Source organism: Rissa tridactyla, chromosome 1 (genome assembly GCF_028500815.1).
Source record: "Rissa tridactyla isolate bRisTri1 chromosome 1, bRisTri1.patW.cur.20221130, whole genome shotgun sequence".
In the NCBI taxonomy this organism is placed as follows: domain Eukaryota; kingdom Metazoa; phylum Chordata; class Aves; order Charadriiformes; family Laridae; genus Rissa; species Rissa tridactyla.
The window spans coordinates 63,900,477-63,917,336 of record NC_071466.1 but is presented as its reverse complement, the minus strand read 5'-3'; positions in this window follow the sequence as shown (position 1 = coordinate 63,917,336).

Sequence of the window (16,860 nt, the reverse complement as noted above, 5' to 3'; positions counted from 1 at the left end):
TAACTATGCAAATTAAATGTAGTTCAATATAATCAATTTAAAATATAACAAAAGAGTCAGTGTTGCTTTATTTTTCATAACAACTGCTCTTTCTTATCTTTTGAAAATAGAAATTATACAAACCACCCATTTTTATAATACTTCATGAAACTCTTAAGGAAATCAAAAGGAGGAAGATGGTATAAAAGTCAAACAAAGACTACATGAAATTTAGTACTAATTCTGCTAACTCGTCTTTAAGTGAAGTCTCTTTTATTCAGAAAAAGGTAACCTAAGCTATTAGTGATAAACTCTAGGTTTATGCTGGTTCCTAAATTTATAAGAAAAATGAACATTTTTCTAAATTACACCATTTATAACATATAAGAATATAAAATACAGAGTACACATGATGTTAACTTAGTGATAGCTGTAAAATTTAAATATAAATGGTCCCTTCCAACCTAAAACATTCTATGATTCTACAATTCTATGATAATTGTTGTTATTGTCATCACACATTTTTTCAGTGTCGTTACTTGTAGCAAATGAAATCAGCTACCCCCTGCAAAGAAACAAGCAAACAAATGAAAAACCAAACAAAATCCTCAACCCAGCAGCAATGAGAGCTCATACCAAAGCCATAAGCCAGATTCTACGAATGGGAGCTAGACATTTATAAACTTAAATGCAAGTTTATGGGAAAATATTTTTGGTTTCATTTGAATGAAATTGCAGTTCTTCATTATCTGAGAATATAATATTTTTTTTTCATTTTAGGAGGATGTTCTTTGTTTTCTTATATATATAACATAGGAAGCATTTGTTAAACTATATTCTTTAAGTCTTCAGTTTAATGGAAATAATCAAATAAGTGGGAGGTTTTTATGTATTTTCCTTTTTCCCATTGTTATCCACCATGTATCTGTTTATTTTCACACCTTTTCCATTTCTTCTAATCTACCTTTAAATTGATTTCTTATTCCTTCAGCCTGTCCCAGCAAGGTGAGAAACTAACAGCATGGCTGATTTATTAGATAAAATTACCCAAACCCATTGACGAATCTTATTTGTATTTTAAACACTTTGGTGCTCACTACATTGATCTTATTCTTTGTATATCTTATACTACTTATTAAGTTACCTCACAAAAAGGACTTCCCTCAGCCGGGCAGTAACATAACTCTGCAGTCTGTCTCCACAATGACACCTACAGGGTGGTCTCTATTTCACTGTCTGACTTCTTGCCACTGTCTCATTGCTAGGCCTGTGCTTATTGCTTTACTCTAGTAATTATTTATTTAACCAGTTTGGATTCTTGCTATCCTCCATTGATTCCTCAGACAATAAAAAGAAAACAGTAAATTTTAATTCCAAGCAATTAAACATATTTTTGAAGGCTTGAATGTGTTTTGTTCGGACAAAGGAAGAGTGTCTTAAGATTTGGGGTACTTCCCGCAACATTTTGGCTAGAATATGGCAGAAGGCAGACAAGATTTTTCATATAGCGTATTATAATTAAATGCTAATTACATTTCACTAATTACATTTGAGTAGGCACCCAAGGATGATTCATGTTTAATGATTCTGTGGGCAACCTCCCTGTGACACATTTTTCCAGGTTCTTTAAAACCATTGTCATTGTCATTAATATGTATACCTAAGTTGAACATGAGCCTTTATAATTAACCACCAGACTGGAATCTTAAGAAAGTTTACAATTTATCATTGTTCTTTAGAAAAACATAGGTATATATTATCTCTAATAACAGGACAACACATGCTAGGACCAAAGTTAGTCACATACCAGAAAAAACAGACCTGCAGTGTATGAGAAAAAAACTAGAATTCAGCTGGCAAGTTAAACAGGTAAAAGACTTCCTGTCTGGATAATAAAAAATTGAAGTTTTTCTACCCACTTAAAGGTTTATGTTGTTTTATTTTTCATTCTACACTTTGCAAAATTTCTCTATCAGCACCTCCCATTTCAACTTATCTCTTGAAGCCTATATTGAGATGAAATCTTGTTAACTCCATTTAGACTCGCTAGTGAGAAATGACTCATTACACACTTGCGGTGCACTGCAGAAGATCTGGCAGGCATCCTGCCTTTCTTGGAACTCCTCCTGAAGCTTCCAGAAGAGCTCAGACAGACACTGACTGTGTATGATGCTGTTGGTCACCTCTGCTACCCAGGGATCAGTCGTGATGGATGTGACCTTGAACTTCAGGTCATTTAGTGAATGCTATCTCCTCCCTCACTAAAGAAATTGCCATAATTAACTTAGTTTGTCAAGCTTATGCTTCTATTTTTTTTTTCTCTCTTTCTTTCTCTTTCTCTTCAAATTATTCTCACATTCCTCTCTACAAAGTAGGAAAACTTGTACAGTCAGCTAATTTGCCTTTCACTCTGACCACTACACCCCAAAGAGCACATACAGAGCAGATTAACTCATTCTTTTGTGAGGTAAAAGAGATGGATGTGAAAACTGTCAGAGTAAGAAGGGAATTGACCTTAGATTGCTTTCCTACCCAAGTAGTCTGACTGATGGGAACAGAAGACAGTTGCCTTTGTTTCTTTGCTTAATTGTAAAGAAGTGAGTGAATTTTACATCAGTTATGAAATATGAATTTTAAAGAATCTGCATGGCCTCCTCTTGGCAGCATGACCAGAGCAACTGCAGACGAGAGAGAGCCCAAACACTGTCCATTCTGAGAGCTTATTTGCCCTCCTGATGGTGGTGAAGGTAGCTTAGGGTGGCTGTCAACAAGGGAAAATGTGCAATTGCAGGGACAGGCCTTGTAATGAGAAGAGGTAACAGGTCAGCCATCCCAGCCTGGCATGAGGCTCTTAAACAGCCAGTCTTGCCACAGCCTGTGGGAACAGGGACACTGTGGGTGCACAAGGGGCCTGGCAAGGGCTTTCTTGCTTCTGCACAAGGTCAATTTAAACCATGCAAATTGAGAGGGTTTTTTCCCAAAAAATTTTCAAGTGAGTGAAGTTAATGCTAATAGCACTATGGCTATGCCTTGGTCAAAGTCTGGATTTCACTTTTTTCAGCTGTTTCCTGATTAAAAAAACAACAAGATTCTTGTTTTCCTTCTGATCCCTCTCTGAGGGTGTTGCGCTCACCTCATGCTTGGGAGCAAGAATTTAGTTACCTAACTGCTGTGGCTGGAGCCAGCGCCTCTCAGCACCCCAGAGCAAGTGCACGGGGATTGCTGCTGCATATCATCATTTCCTCTTGGAATCTGCACCTCATCCCTAAAAACTTTGTGAGACCTGTGCTCTTTCATCTGTATTGTTATCTCAGGTTTTGTGGGAGAGACAATCCCATCCTCCTTCTTTGTACAGATAATGATATTTTTGACATTTGCTATTGACTCAATAGGGTTTTAAATAATCTGTAATACTGTATATGAATAACATATATAATATCATCAGCAATAATAACAATAGGTAGCCATTTGTTTGATACATAGCCATTTGCTTTCAGAAAATGTTGCATCCAACTCTACATTAGCAGCACAGTAAACATACATTCTCATCACTTTAAAAAGATGAAGAGAGATATATATCAAATTCAAGCACAACAGCTTTTTATTAAAATTCAGTAAATATAAATAACACATTTTTTTAATGTTTTGTTTTGTTTTGTTTCTTTTCCCTCTCTGCCTGACTCCCAGCTTTGAGGTGGATAAAGCTATTACATTTATTCTAACAAATTTGAATTCCCCTTAAGGCTTTTAGTGACTAAGAATTGTTACAGTATTCTGGCAGTGTTCAAGTCAGATTAATAGCTTGGAGTCTCTGGGAAGAAGACCAAAAAATATAAATTGTAATCAATTAACATTTATTACAGACAGCTTGTGACTGAATAAATTTCCACTACATATTAGACAAGTTCATATTTTTTCATCTCTTTTTACCTTTTTATCATAATCTCGATAAAATCAGCTTCAAACCTGATTTGATTTAAAGATATGGTACTAAACTCACCATAATCTAAATATTATATTAATTATTTCAAATAAACAATAGCATGCAAGATGGGACAGGGGGGCAAGTGCATATATTGTGGTTCTCAAATCTCATGACGCTTTACGATCTCTTATAAATAGGAATAATCCCAAGTATGAACCTATAGGATACCATCCCACGCATAGATGAAAAAGCCTGTTTTCTTTTATGTTCATATGCAGTTAATTATCTATTGACCTAAGTATTGTGTTTATTTGTCTGTAATTTGGTGTACAAATACATTTTTAAACTGATGAATCAAATTGTTGATCAACTGCAAATGTAAATAACCAACCAGTAACATATAAATAATTATAACTGAGCGTAACAGGGATCTTGATACCACACTATGAGCTCAAATAAGATTGGATTAATCAACTAAGATCTGATTCTGAATTCCTAAATTGGAGGCATTCCTCTGACCACAGTATTTACTTAACTTTCACAGATAATATTTTTCATTGACTAGTTGCTTTCAGATATGACATCACACAAATAAAAAAAAAAATGAAAAAGAGAAAGTCTGTTATTGAAAACAAACACCCTGCTAGGTCTGCAAAGCATAATGTATAAAATGCTTTTTAGGTGTTAGAAAACAATTATATCCTTGCTTGAAATAGGCACTTCGTTCTTTTGGTTACAGTTCAGTAGGGAAGTTATATGCCTGCTTTAAAGCAAAATTCATGTATAAATTTTATGTTCAATTGGCTATCAAACATGCAGTAGGCTTTGAAGGTGCTTTGCACTCAAGAAAACACTAAATAAGTTTGGGTTTTTTTGTTTGGTGTTGGTTTTGTTTTTGGGTTTTTTTTTAATGAATTCATTACAAGATACTTTTTCCTTAATTTGAAGGTTTCTTTTATCAAAAAAATGAAGAAACAAACTGGATGAAATCCCATGCTTGTATAATATACTTAACATCCATTGACTTTAATTGAGCTACAACAATTTATACAAGTGGAAGACATGACCCTTTCTGTTTTATTTTGGCAAAGAAAAGTCTCTCCATTTTTTGGCACTAACGATGTTCTGCAATCACCACTTACTAAATCTCTAGCAGTATTGAGAAGGTACCCTGAACATACGCTTGTAGTTGACAGTCCAAATAATTCAAAACTAACTTCATTAGGAAATTCTAACTTTCTAACTTTCATTTAAGTGAAAGGTTAACAGTTACTTTTAGAGATGGATCTATAGTGATACAGATCAGTAGTAAGTTCTTTCTCATTATTTATTTATTTTTAAATGTGGTCCAAAAAGATAAGCGTATTTGGCAAGAAATTTAAAGAAATACACTCTTCTGTTTTTCCTTCTAATTACAACGTATTTTATTTTACCACAGAATAAAACTCTGTTTTTGTTTTCACCTTTTTACTGAAAAAGAAAGAAGAAATGTAAAAAATGTTCAGTTTGCCTCTCACAGAATGCAGCTTAAAACACTTGCCACATATATTTGGACTGCAGAGATGTGATTGAGACTCACACGCTGCTTTTTGGGTGTTGAGATTTGAAGTCCCTCAGGATTAGATGTCCCCTTATGTATGTCTCATAACTCTTGAGGGTCCATAATAGTCAGGGATAGCTCAGGCCATTCCCTGCAGATTTTTACGTAGTTTGAATAGGAGACAGGTCACAGCCAGCAAGTCTTCTGGAAGCCTTCCCAGTACGCACTTTATAATTAGTTGCCTCCTAACAGTTCATCCCTAAGTCTGTTTTCCAAGAATGAAAAAGAGGAAGAGAAGTTCCCATTAGACTCCAGTTTTAGTTGGGGTGAGGTTCTTTTGCTTACTACCTCTTACATGAAAACTGCGTTCAGTTTAAAATGTAACAACAGTGAATTAGAAGCTCTTATGGACTTCATATAGCAAATGAATATGACTGAAGTGTTTTCTTGAAATGTCAAGGTCTTTTTTGTAAAAAGATGGTCAGAAAAATATTTAGATACATAAAAGGTCTGTTTTCCTAGGACATAAGTTTGAAGTCATTTTACACAGATGAAAAAAAAACCCACATCACTACAACTTTCTCTAAGCTATGTCTATACCATAAACTAAACAGAAACAAGGATTAGCATTGACTGGCTTACTGGCACAGTTTTGGCCTAGGCCAGTTAGCAATTTGCCAGACATCATCAGTGTACAGAATGGGAAAGAGAATAGGCCAGAGATTACTCTGAATAGGATTCCCTGTTAATTTCTGGTGCATCTAAGCAGCTAAGCAAAGACTCTGAAGAGCTTTATTTGAACTTAAGAGCCCAAAGAGCACTTCAGTACGTAAACTTTATCACAGCTTGCAAGTATAGACACAACATTTACAAACACTGAATAGTAAATAACATAAGTCTCATACTAACTAGACATCTCATTCTGGCTGTTCATTTTGTATCTTCATTTCTAGCTCTCACCTTTCTATTCAATACTCAGGGGTATAGGACCCTAAGTGCTGCCGTAGAACATACGGAGTCTTGCTACCAGTTAAGACCAGTTTTGGAAACATAAATGGTCATTCTAACCAAGTAAGCTGTCAAAGATTACTTCATCATTTATACTGGATAGTCAAAATAGGTGGAGCCCAAAGCCGTCAATGTTATTCTTTGACATGCCACTGACTATATAAACTATTATGCTTTACATAAATGAATTGTGTTTGAACTTGACTGTGTTAGAGACATCTTTGTCCTTCCAAATCACTGTGTCACTTTCTATTAATACAAAAAATTAAAGACCCATAAATATTCCTTTTTATTTTGTTACATTAATTTAATCCAATGTAGTATTCTGTGTTACAAAAGGACTGTATTAGAATAGCATTAAAATATTAAATTTTTAGCTTAAAATTGAGGACTCTATGCTCAAAGCTGAGATGCTGTATGTGTTTTAAAAAGTTATTTAGGTATGAACAGATGATATGGAGACAGTACAAACCATTATTTAGGGCTTTTGAAGTGTTTTTACATTAAAGTCTATATTTATTTCTTCTAAGTGAAAAGAAAACTTGCACTTGGAAAATGTTGGCAAAGGTCATAGAGGTTTTTGCTTAATGCAGTTGCCATTTTCAGTAGAAATTTTCTAAATATTTTTTTCCTTTCCTAAATGTGTGTTTAGTACACTTGAGAGGTGATAGATTAACAGCCATAGAAATTGCACAGTATTGACTAAGGATGTGGGAATAGCGCTCTTTGATGAACAGAAGTGACCAGTGCCTCCTCATGTTTATTCTTGCTAATAATGTCTTCCGCATATATATTTTCCTGCAAGATTTTTGTAAAATAATCGCATTGGTGCCAGTTAAAGGCACAAATATGTGTAAGTAATTGCAAGATATGTATTTAGTTTATTTTATTCTTTCTTGCTTCCAATATATTTGTAATGAAAAAATTGGCTTTGATGAGGAAGAATTCAGCTCATCTGTTCCATTCTTCTAGATAAATAAGACCTCAGCTAGAAACCATATTAAACTAATAAACAAAATATCCAAAATAAGAACACACAGATATTTATGATCTGTTTATCTGGCTGGTTTTTTTGGGTTTCTTTTTTTTTTTTTTTTTTTTTTTTAATTATGTGGAATGTGAGCAAGGGATGGAAGGAAAGCCAGGAACAAACTGTAGAACAGACATTTTCGAAATGAAAACATAGTACCCAGAATGGTAAAAGAAAATCAAAATGTCTTTATTGTTTATGGGTAAGAATAACTGGTTCATTTACTACATTCTGATATCTACTGGCAATTATCTTGTCTTAAAAATATGCGTTGCTTGAATGGGTATATCTGTTTTGTAGATAGAAAGAGCATAGGCTACACACAAGTTCGTAGTGTCATAGAAACTTCCTAAAATCTTTCAAAGGATGTTTGTTCTTTTTTTTCACACTTAAAATAGCCCTGTTATAAAAATAAAAGTGCTGAAAGTTAAAATGACTTGACCGCTTATTTTTAACTGTCCCTGGATCTAAGGCAAAGGCATACGGATCTGATTTCCCTAACCTGCTTATTCAGAGAGGCCTATGTTTGAAAGCACAATTCTTCAGTCAATAACTTTGTCATTGCTCTTTCATAATCTCCTTTGATATTTAATTGTCATTTATACAACACAATCTTTTAAAGCTAACCTGAATAGGGAGGTGAGACCAAGTGATGCTGGCAGGTCCACGTTGCATAAAGCTAACCCCTTTCATATACATTTTCCTGTCAAAGATTGAATGGATGCAGTATTTAATGTACCAGGTAAACAGTATGGACAATACACGTCAGGTGATAAAAAGCACTCTCTGGCCTACTTTGATATTAATGTTGTGCATATCCTTTGATAAATACAACTTGAAATATGGAGTGAGGCATAGGAAGAATCCTTGACTACAGAGACCAGGAAGATGTGTATTAGGAAGTAGCTGGATACATGCAGAGGAATGTATCTTTTAGATAAGATATTTGTTTAAGTACACTAGGTGAGGTTTTATTACATTTACTCATGTACGCCTTTCTTAAATATGTGAAGCTTCTTTGTGTATTTGAGATATTTATAATAAAAAGATTTCTCTGCATTTTACCTTTTCATAGCAGAGACAGGTAGCATCAAGGCACTCCATAATTAAAGACACATCATTCCTGATGAGTACGCTAGGACTCCTTAAAAAGTCAGCTAGAACTGCTGTTCTAGAGAGCTAGTCTAGAACAATGCACAAAGATACTCAAAGAGGAGAGTAGGTCTGAGATTTGATTTTTTTAGGCAGAGCCCTATGGTTAGGGACAGCTAAGAAAGCTTCTTTGGATCTTGGGTGTGGGGGTATGTCTGTATCTCAGAGGTCTAGAGATTATTAGTAAGAATTTTGTTTGTTATTTCTGCCAGCATCCAGAAGGGCATTACAATTCTCCAAAAGCCAGACAGGGCATTGCCTCACCCAAGATGCTTTTGGGCTAGCTACCCTGGAGGTGATGAAATGAGGGGGAAACAAGAAAGTTGTGTGAGAGCTGTAGGAGGAAAAATGGCAATAACATCAATAAGATTATGCCGCATGATGTAGTAAAGAAGAGGGTGTTTTTATGACTAAATGTGTGTGTGACTTACATGTTTTATAACTCTTAATTACTCAATAAATTACCATATGCTCTATTTATACAGAGAGGAAGCAGAAGAAAAAATAGTTGGAGATCCAAAACCAAGCAGTCAAGATTGCATAAAAAACACATTCAGGATTTTGACTATAGTCTGGCCAGAAAATGTCAGGACATGGAAATATTTGGGAATAATGATATAGTTAAAAAATCAAAACATTATACTTTTTTAGGCAGTTCTAAATTAGGTGAGGGTGCAATTAAGGATATATGTGTGCTTGTGGGCTAGCAAGATCCAGGCACACGTTTTTAACTTGGATTTGACCTCATTGAAATTATTATCTTTTTTAAATTATTATACTGACACTGGCTAGTGTTGAAATTAAAGGTCTGTCAACCCTACCATTATAAATGCCGATATTTAGGAGTTTATAACTCAGCTGTAAAAATTTCCTTCAGGCTCAAAGTTGGCAGTGAAGGTTATAAACCAGAGCTGATTTTTCCTCCCCCCAAAACCATTACAGAGTATGTTTGGACTAAATCTGAGGATATTGGAGCAAACAAAATACAGATATTAAGTAGTTTTCGATCCTTTTTATGTCTTGCATAAAACTCAAGAACACCCTTTATCACTTTGTTTTAGTTGCTATTTTTTTTCCCTTTCTCTTTAGTTAAATTTAATGCTCATAAGAGATGCCAAATTCACGTATCTGAAAGGTGAATTCTTCCATTTACTTGCAGAGTAATTCCTTTATAGGCAATGGCAATTTGTGTACCTCTACAAATATGTCTTCATCTTCCAGTAGCTTCAGGGATCATGAATTTTTAGTGACACAGAAGCAAACCAACAGCATATTATTTGTAGCAACAGTAACAACAATATTATTAATGCAGATTATATCAAATTAACATAGCAAAACAGTCCCTAAATTGAAATATTTAGATGACTGCAATGTAGAGCTAGAATATTTTGACTCCTTTCTAACTTTAGGCACTACATCATATTATCCCTTTCACAACCATATTGATTTTAATTTTAAAAAGTGTTTGGGGTTTTTTTTGTTTGTTTGGGTTTTGGGGTTTTTTTGTGGGTTTGTTGTGGTTTTTTTTGTTATTTGTGCCTGCTTGGGTTGGAAGAGCCTTTCAGAAAGCTGTCATGGTAAGAAATCTTTTTACTTTTTACAGCTATTCACGTTCATAACTAATATCCATTCTTTTATGTAGATCTTTCTAGAAAGAAATCTATCTTTCACTGGAATTTAGATTACTGGTACAGTTATAGAGATTGACCATATGTCTTTCACACTGAAGTTTGGGTGGGCTAATCATTCTGGGATCTTAACTGTTTCACTTAGTTTCACTTGTCCATGAACATCGTTGTAAAAGAATAAATAAAAAGGCTTTAAATTAGGGAATAGGAAAGGACACAACTGAGAGTAACAGGAAAATTCCTGAAAATAATTGACTGAGGTCTCTTATATCAAAAATATAATATCTTGACCCAGGAAATTTCTAACCTGTAAATTGTGAGGGGGGGGAGAGAATTTATGGTAAGTATTACTACATAACTGTCCACTTTGTATACTCTATCCTAGAAAACATAAAAATCTAGAAGTGTGTGTGAGAGAGAAGATGGGGACACTGGGTGAGTGATTAGTAATATGTAGAGGTATACATAGTGTCCATTAATGTTGCTACCATTTGAAATAGAATTTTCAATTGTTATTTCCATATCTAGAATAGTTCAGGTTATAGTATGTGGCAGTCCATGCTGCACTGAAGTGATTTTCAGGGTATTTACTTTGTTTCATCTGTATTTACAAAAACCACATTTCCCTCAAATTTACAGCAATAAATCTTTGTACCATATAATCACACTTTCCTGCTTTCTCGCATACTGATAATAGTCCACAGGGCATTCAAAGAGCTTAAACATTATTATTGAATATCCAGAGAATAGTGCATGTTAGTTTTGTATTTCTATTTCATCCACTCTCTATTTAAAAATTTAAATAAAATAAAAAGAAATATTATATAATCATAGAATCATAGAATGGTTTGGGTTAGAAGAGACTTTAAAGATCGTCTTGTTCCAACTCCAGTGCCATGGGCAGGGACACATCCCACTAGACCAGGCTGCTCAAAGCCCCATCCAGCCTGGTTTTGAACACTTCCAGGGATGGGGCATCCACAACTTCTCTGGGCAACCTGTTCCAGTGCCTCACCACCCTCACAGTAAAGAATTTCTTCCTAATATTTAATCTAAATCTACCCTCCTTCAGTTTAAAACCACCCCCCCTCATCCTATTGCTACACTCCCTCCCCATCTCTCCTCTAGTCCCCCTTCAGGTACTGGGAGACCATTATAAGGTCTCACTGGAGCCTTCTCTTCTCCAGGCTCTACAACCCCAACTCAAGTAGTATTCTGAACTTGAATATTACCACAGAAGTAAGAAGATCAAATATTAGTCCTAGAGATGTACATATATTTCACCTCATTACAGCGAGATCTTACATCTTTCATAGACAAGATATAAAGGGATAAGTTAACAATAATCCTTGTACTTTAATTCTGAATTTCTTTTTCATTCCAAACAGAATTTTGTTCAAATGGCTTCTGGGATGCTCAATTTTATTATGGCCAGTCTGTATTCAATGCTAGATAGATGGGAAAAAGGAAAGAAAGATGATACTTCCAAAACTATTCCAAATGGAATAACTCTTAGATAATTAGAGTCATAGAATTATAGAATATTCCAGGTTGGAATGGAACCCTGAGAGATCATCTGTTCCAACATTTTGTGGGAAAGGGAGCCTAGATGAGATTATCTAGCATCCTGTCCAATCATGTCTTTAAAACCTCCAGTGACGGAAATTCCACCATGTCCCTGGGGAGGTTGCTCCAGTGAATGATTATTCTTACTATAAAAAAATTCTCTCATGTCAAAATTAAGCCTCTCCTGGTGCAACTTGGACCCATTGTCCCTTTTCTTCTCCATGTGGCTCCTTGTGAAGAGAGACCCTCCGTACCCTTTGCAGCCACTTTTAAAGGACTGAAACACTGTGATGAGGTTCCCCCCAAATCTTCTCTTCTCCAGAAAGAAAAGACCTAAGTCCTTCAGTCTTTCCTCATAGGCCAGGGCTTTCCTCTCCAGCCCTTTGACCATCTTCCTGGCCTACCTTTGGACCCTCTACAGTCTGTCCACATCTTTCTTGAATTGTGGGGGGCAGAACTAGACAAAGTGTTCCAGGTACAGCCTGAGAAGCACTCAGTAGAGTGAGATGATCTCATCTCTGTCTCTGCTAGTAATGCCCCAGGGTCCAATTTGCCTTTATTGCTGCAGCAGCACACTGCTGACTCATGTTCAGCTTGTTGTGTGTTGACACCTCGTGTTGTGACAGATGCACCTGCCTTGACAAAGACCTGACAAAGACATAACAAAGACCCGACAAAAGCCCACAAAAACTTCCTGCCACAGCTCTTGTCACACCCACACAGTGGTGGTCAGCACATACATATTTCAGTCGAAAAGTGAGGAAGTCGTGGCCCTCAGCCATTAAGACCCATCATGACCATATATGACCACAGACCAGATTTCGATTAAGGTATAAATGGAGCACCACTGGAGGGCAAAATTTGAGTTGTCCTCCTCTGAAGCAGCAGGTCTGCAGCTGGGGACTCTCCCCATGAGCTGGGACACCACCTATAGTTCACCTCCTGTACAGGATGAGAGCCCTCATCTTACAGGTATGTGCACATATAGGATTGTGCACATTTTTGGTCATTGTTTCTAAAGCTTAAGAATTCTTGAGTCAGTCATACAGTATTAATTCTTCATACATTCTGAACCTGTGGTCTACTAATCTTGTTGTAGTGTTAAAACGATGTTGGTATACCTCATTTCTAGTTAGTTCTCTACTAAACAATTTTTTGTTAGACTAAAGTTCATTTTGAAATTATCACTGGTCTAAATTTGATTTTGTAAGCCTCCATGACAGTTGTCTACCAGGACCCCCAGGCTCCTTTCAGCAAGGCTGCTCCCCAGCTACCTGTATCCTAGCCTGTACTGGGCTCTTTGGTTATTCTGTTGGAGATGCAGGACTTTGCACTTGTCTTTCTTTGTTAAACTGCATGCTGTTCTTGCTAGTCCGCTCTTCCAGCCTGTCCGGGTCTCTCTGTATGATGGCTCTCACTTCTGATGTGTGCACCTCAACAACCCAGTTTGGTGTCATCATCAAATTTGGTGAGGGTGCTTTCAATCCCATCAGCCAGACAATTTATGAAGAAGTTGAACAAAATGGGCCCAGTATTGATCCCTGAGGCACCCCACTTGTGACAGGCCACCAGCCTGAGTGAAAACCATTGGTCATCACCATCTGAGTGTGAACTGTTAGGCAATTTCCTGCCCACCTCGCAGGCCAGCCATCCAATCTGCATCTTGTCAGTTTGTCCAGGAAAGGGCTGTGGGAAACTGTCGAACACTTTGCTGAAGTCCAACTAAACAACATGCACTGCTCTCCTCATGTCAACAGGAGATTTTGTTGTAGAAGGTGATCAGATTAGTCTGGTATGATTTGCCCTTTGTAAATCTGTGCTGGCTTTTCCCAATCACCTGTTTCATTTGATTAGTAATAGTTTCTAGAAGGACTCATTCCATTACTTTCTCAGATATTGAAGTAAGAACTCATGAACTAGTATTGTCAAATTATACTAAGAGAAGAGAAAAAAAGCAAATACATATTCTTATAAGCATTTAAGCTCAATTTCTTAAAATACATATTTGAAGTAGCAAACTAAATTAGGTGTAACTTACTGGCAGCCTCCATCTTAAAACACTGAGTTTAAAATAGAAATAAACAAGACTAAAACATCACCTGATTTATAGAGAAACTTACTCAAGAAATGTGTTTGAGAGAAAGTTTTTAAAAAACCTTATTTTGTATTTGGTAAGTTAACAATAGAAAAGACATTGCAACAAATATTGACATTCTAATTGAAATAGACTTCAGCCCAAGTTTTCCCTTGATTTCTGAAAACATCAGTGCAAGAGTGCAAAGTTATAATGTCAGGGAAGAATCATCCCACAAGTAATTCTCAGTGTCTCTAGAGATGGAATAATTGATAGTTGCACCTCAAAGCGTACAGACAAAAGTAGTAGTGAGATTAAGAGACCTGCTCCCCTGCTTTCCTTGCACCACCGGGAACAGATCTTGCTATCTGAGGAAACAGCCAAGTATTTTGTTGCATTAAAAGTTGAAGTAGCCTTCTAACTTGTATTTTAGTGGTTTACCCTATATATTACAGAAGTATGCTTTGTAAATCACATTGTCATGTAATGATCTAAATTTGAAAGTAAATTATTCTAAATGGATAGGTAGGTTTTGTTGGTTTTGTAAAATAACTCAGTAATTTAGTGATATTTAATGTCTTCAGGTCTTCTTCAGTGCAGGTATGAGTATATGTGTATGATGAAATGCTATTGGTTTGATTTTATGTGCATATAAACCTATTTTCAATAAAGTGATAAATATTATTTCCTAGAATTTTCAAATGCAGCTGACTACTTTAGGACCTATGACAACCAGTATGCATCTCTGATAAGCTTTTAGCTAGGCACAAAATGAGCTTTTAAACTGAATCAGCCAGTCATCTCTTTGATTCAGAGCAAGCTTTGACTTACATGATGGAAATGTCTTGGAGTGCAGGAACTAAATTTCTTATGAAGAGAACAAAGCCAGAAAATGCATCTATGCACACCAGACCTTATTAAGTATTCATCCCACAAGATCAGACTAGAAGTAATTAAAAGTAGCTGCCTTTGATATTACTGTGTGGGATCCTCAGCAGAAACTGTTTCACTGAACAAATCCTCTCCTATTGGTACTAACTAAATACAAAGTCATAGTTAGAAAACATGTTGAGCACCATGCAAGACTTGATGGTACATTACTTGCCTTCGATTTGCTTGAAAACTACTGTTCAGCCACAGAGATTAGGGTTGGTCAGAAGCAAGAATTCCCCTTTTATGATTCTAAATGTTATGGAAAACTATTAAGAAGCTTGAACACCTTCACATTGAGCCTAGAATTTCCAGGATTGACTGTTTTTTGGCGGAGCAGCAGTTTTACAACCCTCAGAACAGTGTAGCTGTCCAAGACTTTCAAAGTATCAAGGTCTCCAGTGAAACAGCAAGTAGGCTTGAGTTCAGCTATGTTCTGGAGGTCTCACCAGTTTCAGAATGGTCAGGCTGGCAGGAAAATCTTCACTTTACAAAGTTTCTGATGGAAGATTTAATAAACATCAATATCTGCCATGCCCCTCTAATATCCTCCAGTTTTAACCAGTTACCATCTATAATAGAAAATTGTTAAGTCCAGACCTTGCTAATCTTTGTTGCACAGGAACTGTGAATGGAGCTGACAGAAAGTCAACAGATTCCATGGTTTTGACAGTTGTTTTTGTTCTTTTTTGGAATGAAGATAAAACCTTTTACAGGGTTTTGTAAAGCAACACAGTGTTGGAAGATGATTTTTTCTACTTGTAACAGAAAACAATTTCTTTCAGTCTTACTTTACCAATCTGTTTTTCTCATTCTCCTTTCCTGGTGTCTCTGACTAGGACCTATTGTGTCATTTCTCAGGACTAAGAAACCATAGCATTGCAATAGTCAACAGAACCAACAACAAAAATGTTCCCATTCTGTTGAAGCATTATTCTTTGAAATAAATTCAGTTTAAGTTTCCAGCCAACTGTAATAATGAACATCATAACCTCATAGGATAGATTTTATGTTGGCAGTTTACATGAGGGGTTATGCAGCTATAACTTAAGTATTATATGATGGAATTTAATTAGGTCAGATATGAAGTGATAATATTAGAATAGTAAGTTGTACTCGTTGTGAAAGAAAAGTTCCTTGCTTTATAGCTGAAAAATTTATGGGTGCTCTTGGAAACTTTAATGTCAGCAAGCATTTCTTAAAGAAAACTACATAATTCAAACTATATAAAAGAAATTTTTATATCCATTGGCTGTGAATTTCAGCTGACATCTCAGAAAAAGATCAACAAAACTTAGAAGGAGTCTGATACATTGACTGCTAAAGACAAAAAGTTGATTTAGAGGATGATTTTGTAAGGAATATAATGATTTTCCTTCATGAAAATCATGTATATATATCAGCGTGATCTTTTGCAAAGGAAAAAAAAAATGTAGGAGAAGGTCCCTTCCTTCTCAAAAGACTGCACAATATCTAAGCCATCTGAATCTGACTCTTCAGTTAATGTCATCTATCTGAATGTTACTTATATAGCTTGATCCCTGGGCCTGTGCCTAGTGTGAACCTTAAGGCTTTGAAAAATATTGGGCTATTGCAAGGTGTGCAGGTTGTATCAGTCAGTGATTACCAGACAGTGTCTTTCTTGCCTTTCCTGTGGAGTAGCTACTGGTCAAGAACGAACAATGGATACTAATTCTAGAGTTGATCAAGAGGGACCTGAAGTAAAAGATAAATCTGGAAATACATGTTTATTCTTCCTAAATTTTCTACCCATCTTAATTATTCTGAGAACTCACCATATGGAAGTATTAGTGAAAATATTTTCTGTTTTTACAAAAGTAAAATACCCATTCACAGTTCTCAAAATTACTGCTTGGTCAAAAATTTGCTTAGTCAAAATCCTTTGCAAAAATTGAAATTTCTGCTTTTACTTTACTGCTTTTACTTTACTTTACTTTCTGCTTTTACTGTGTTCATTATATTTCTCTGTCCAAGGGTCTAATCTATCCATGGCATATTTAACAAATT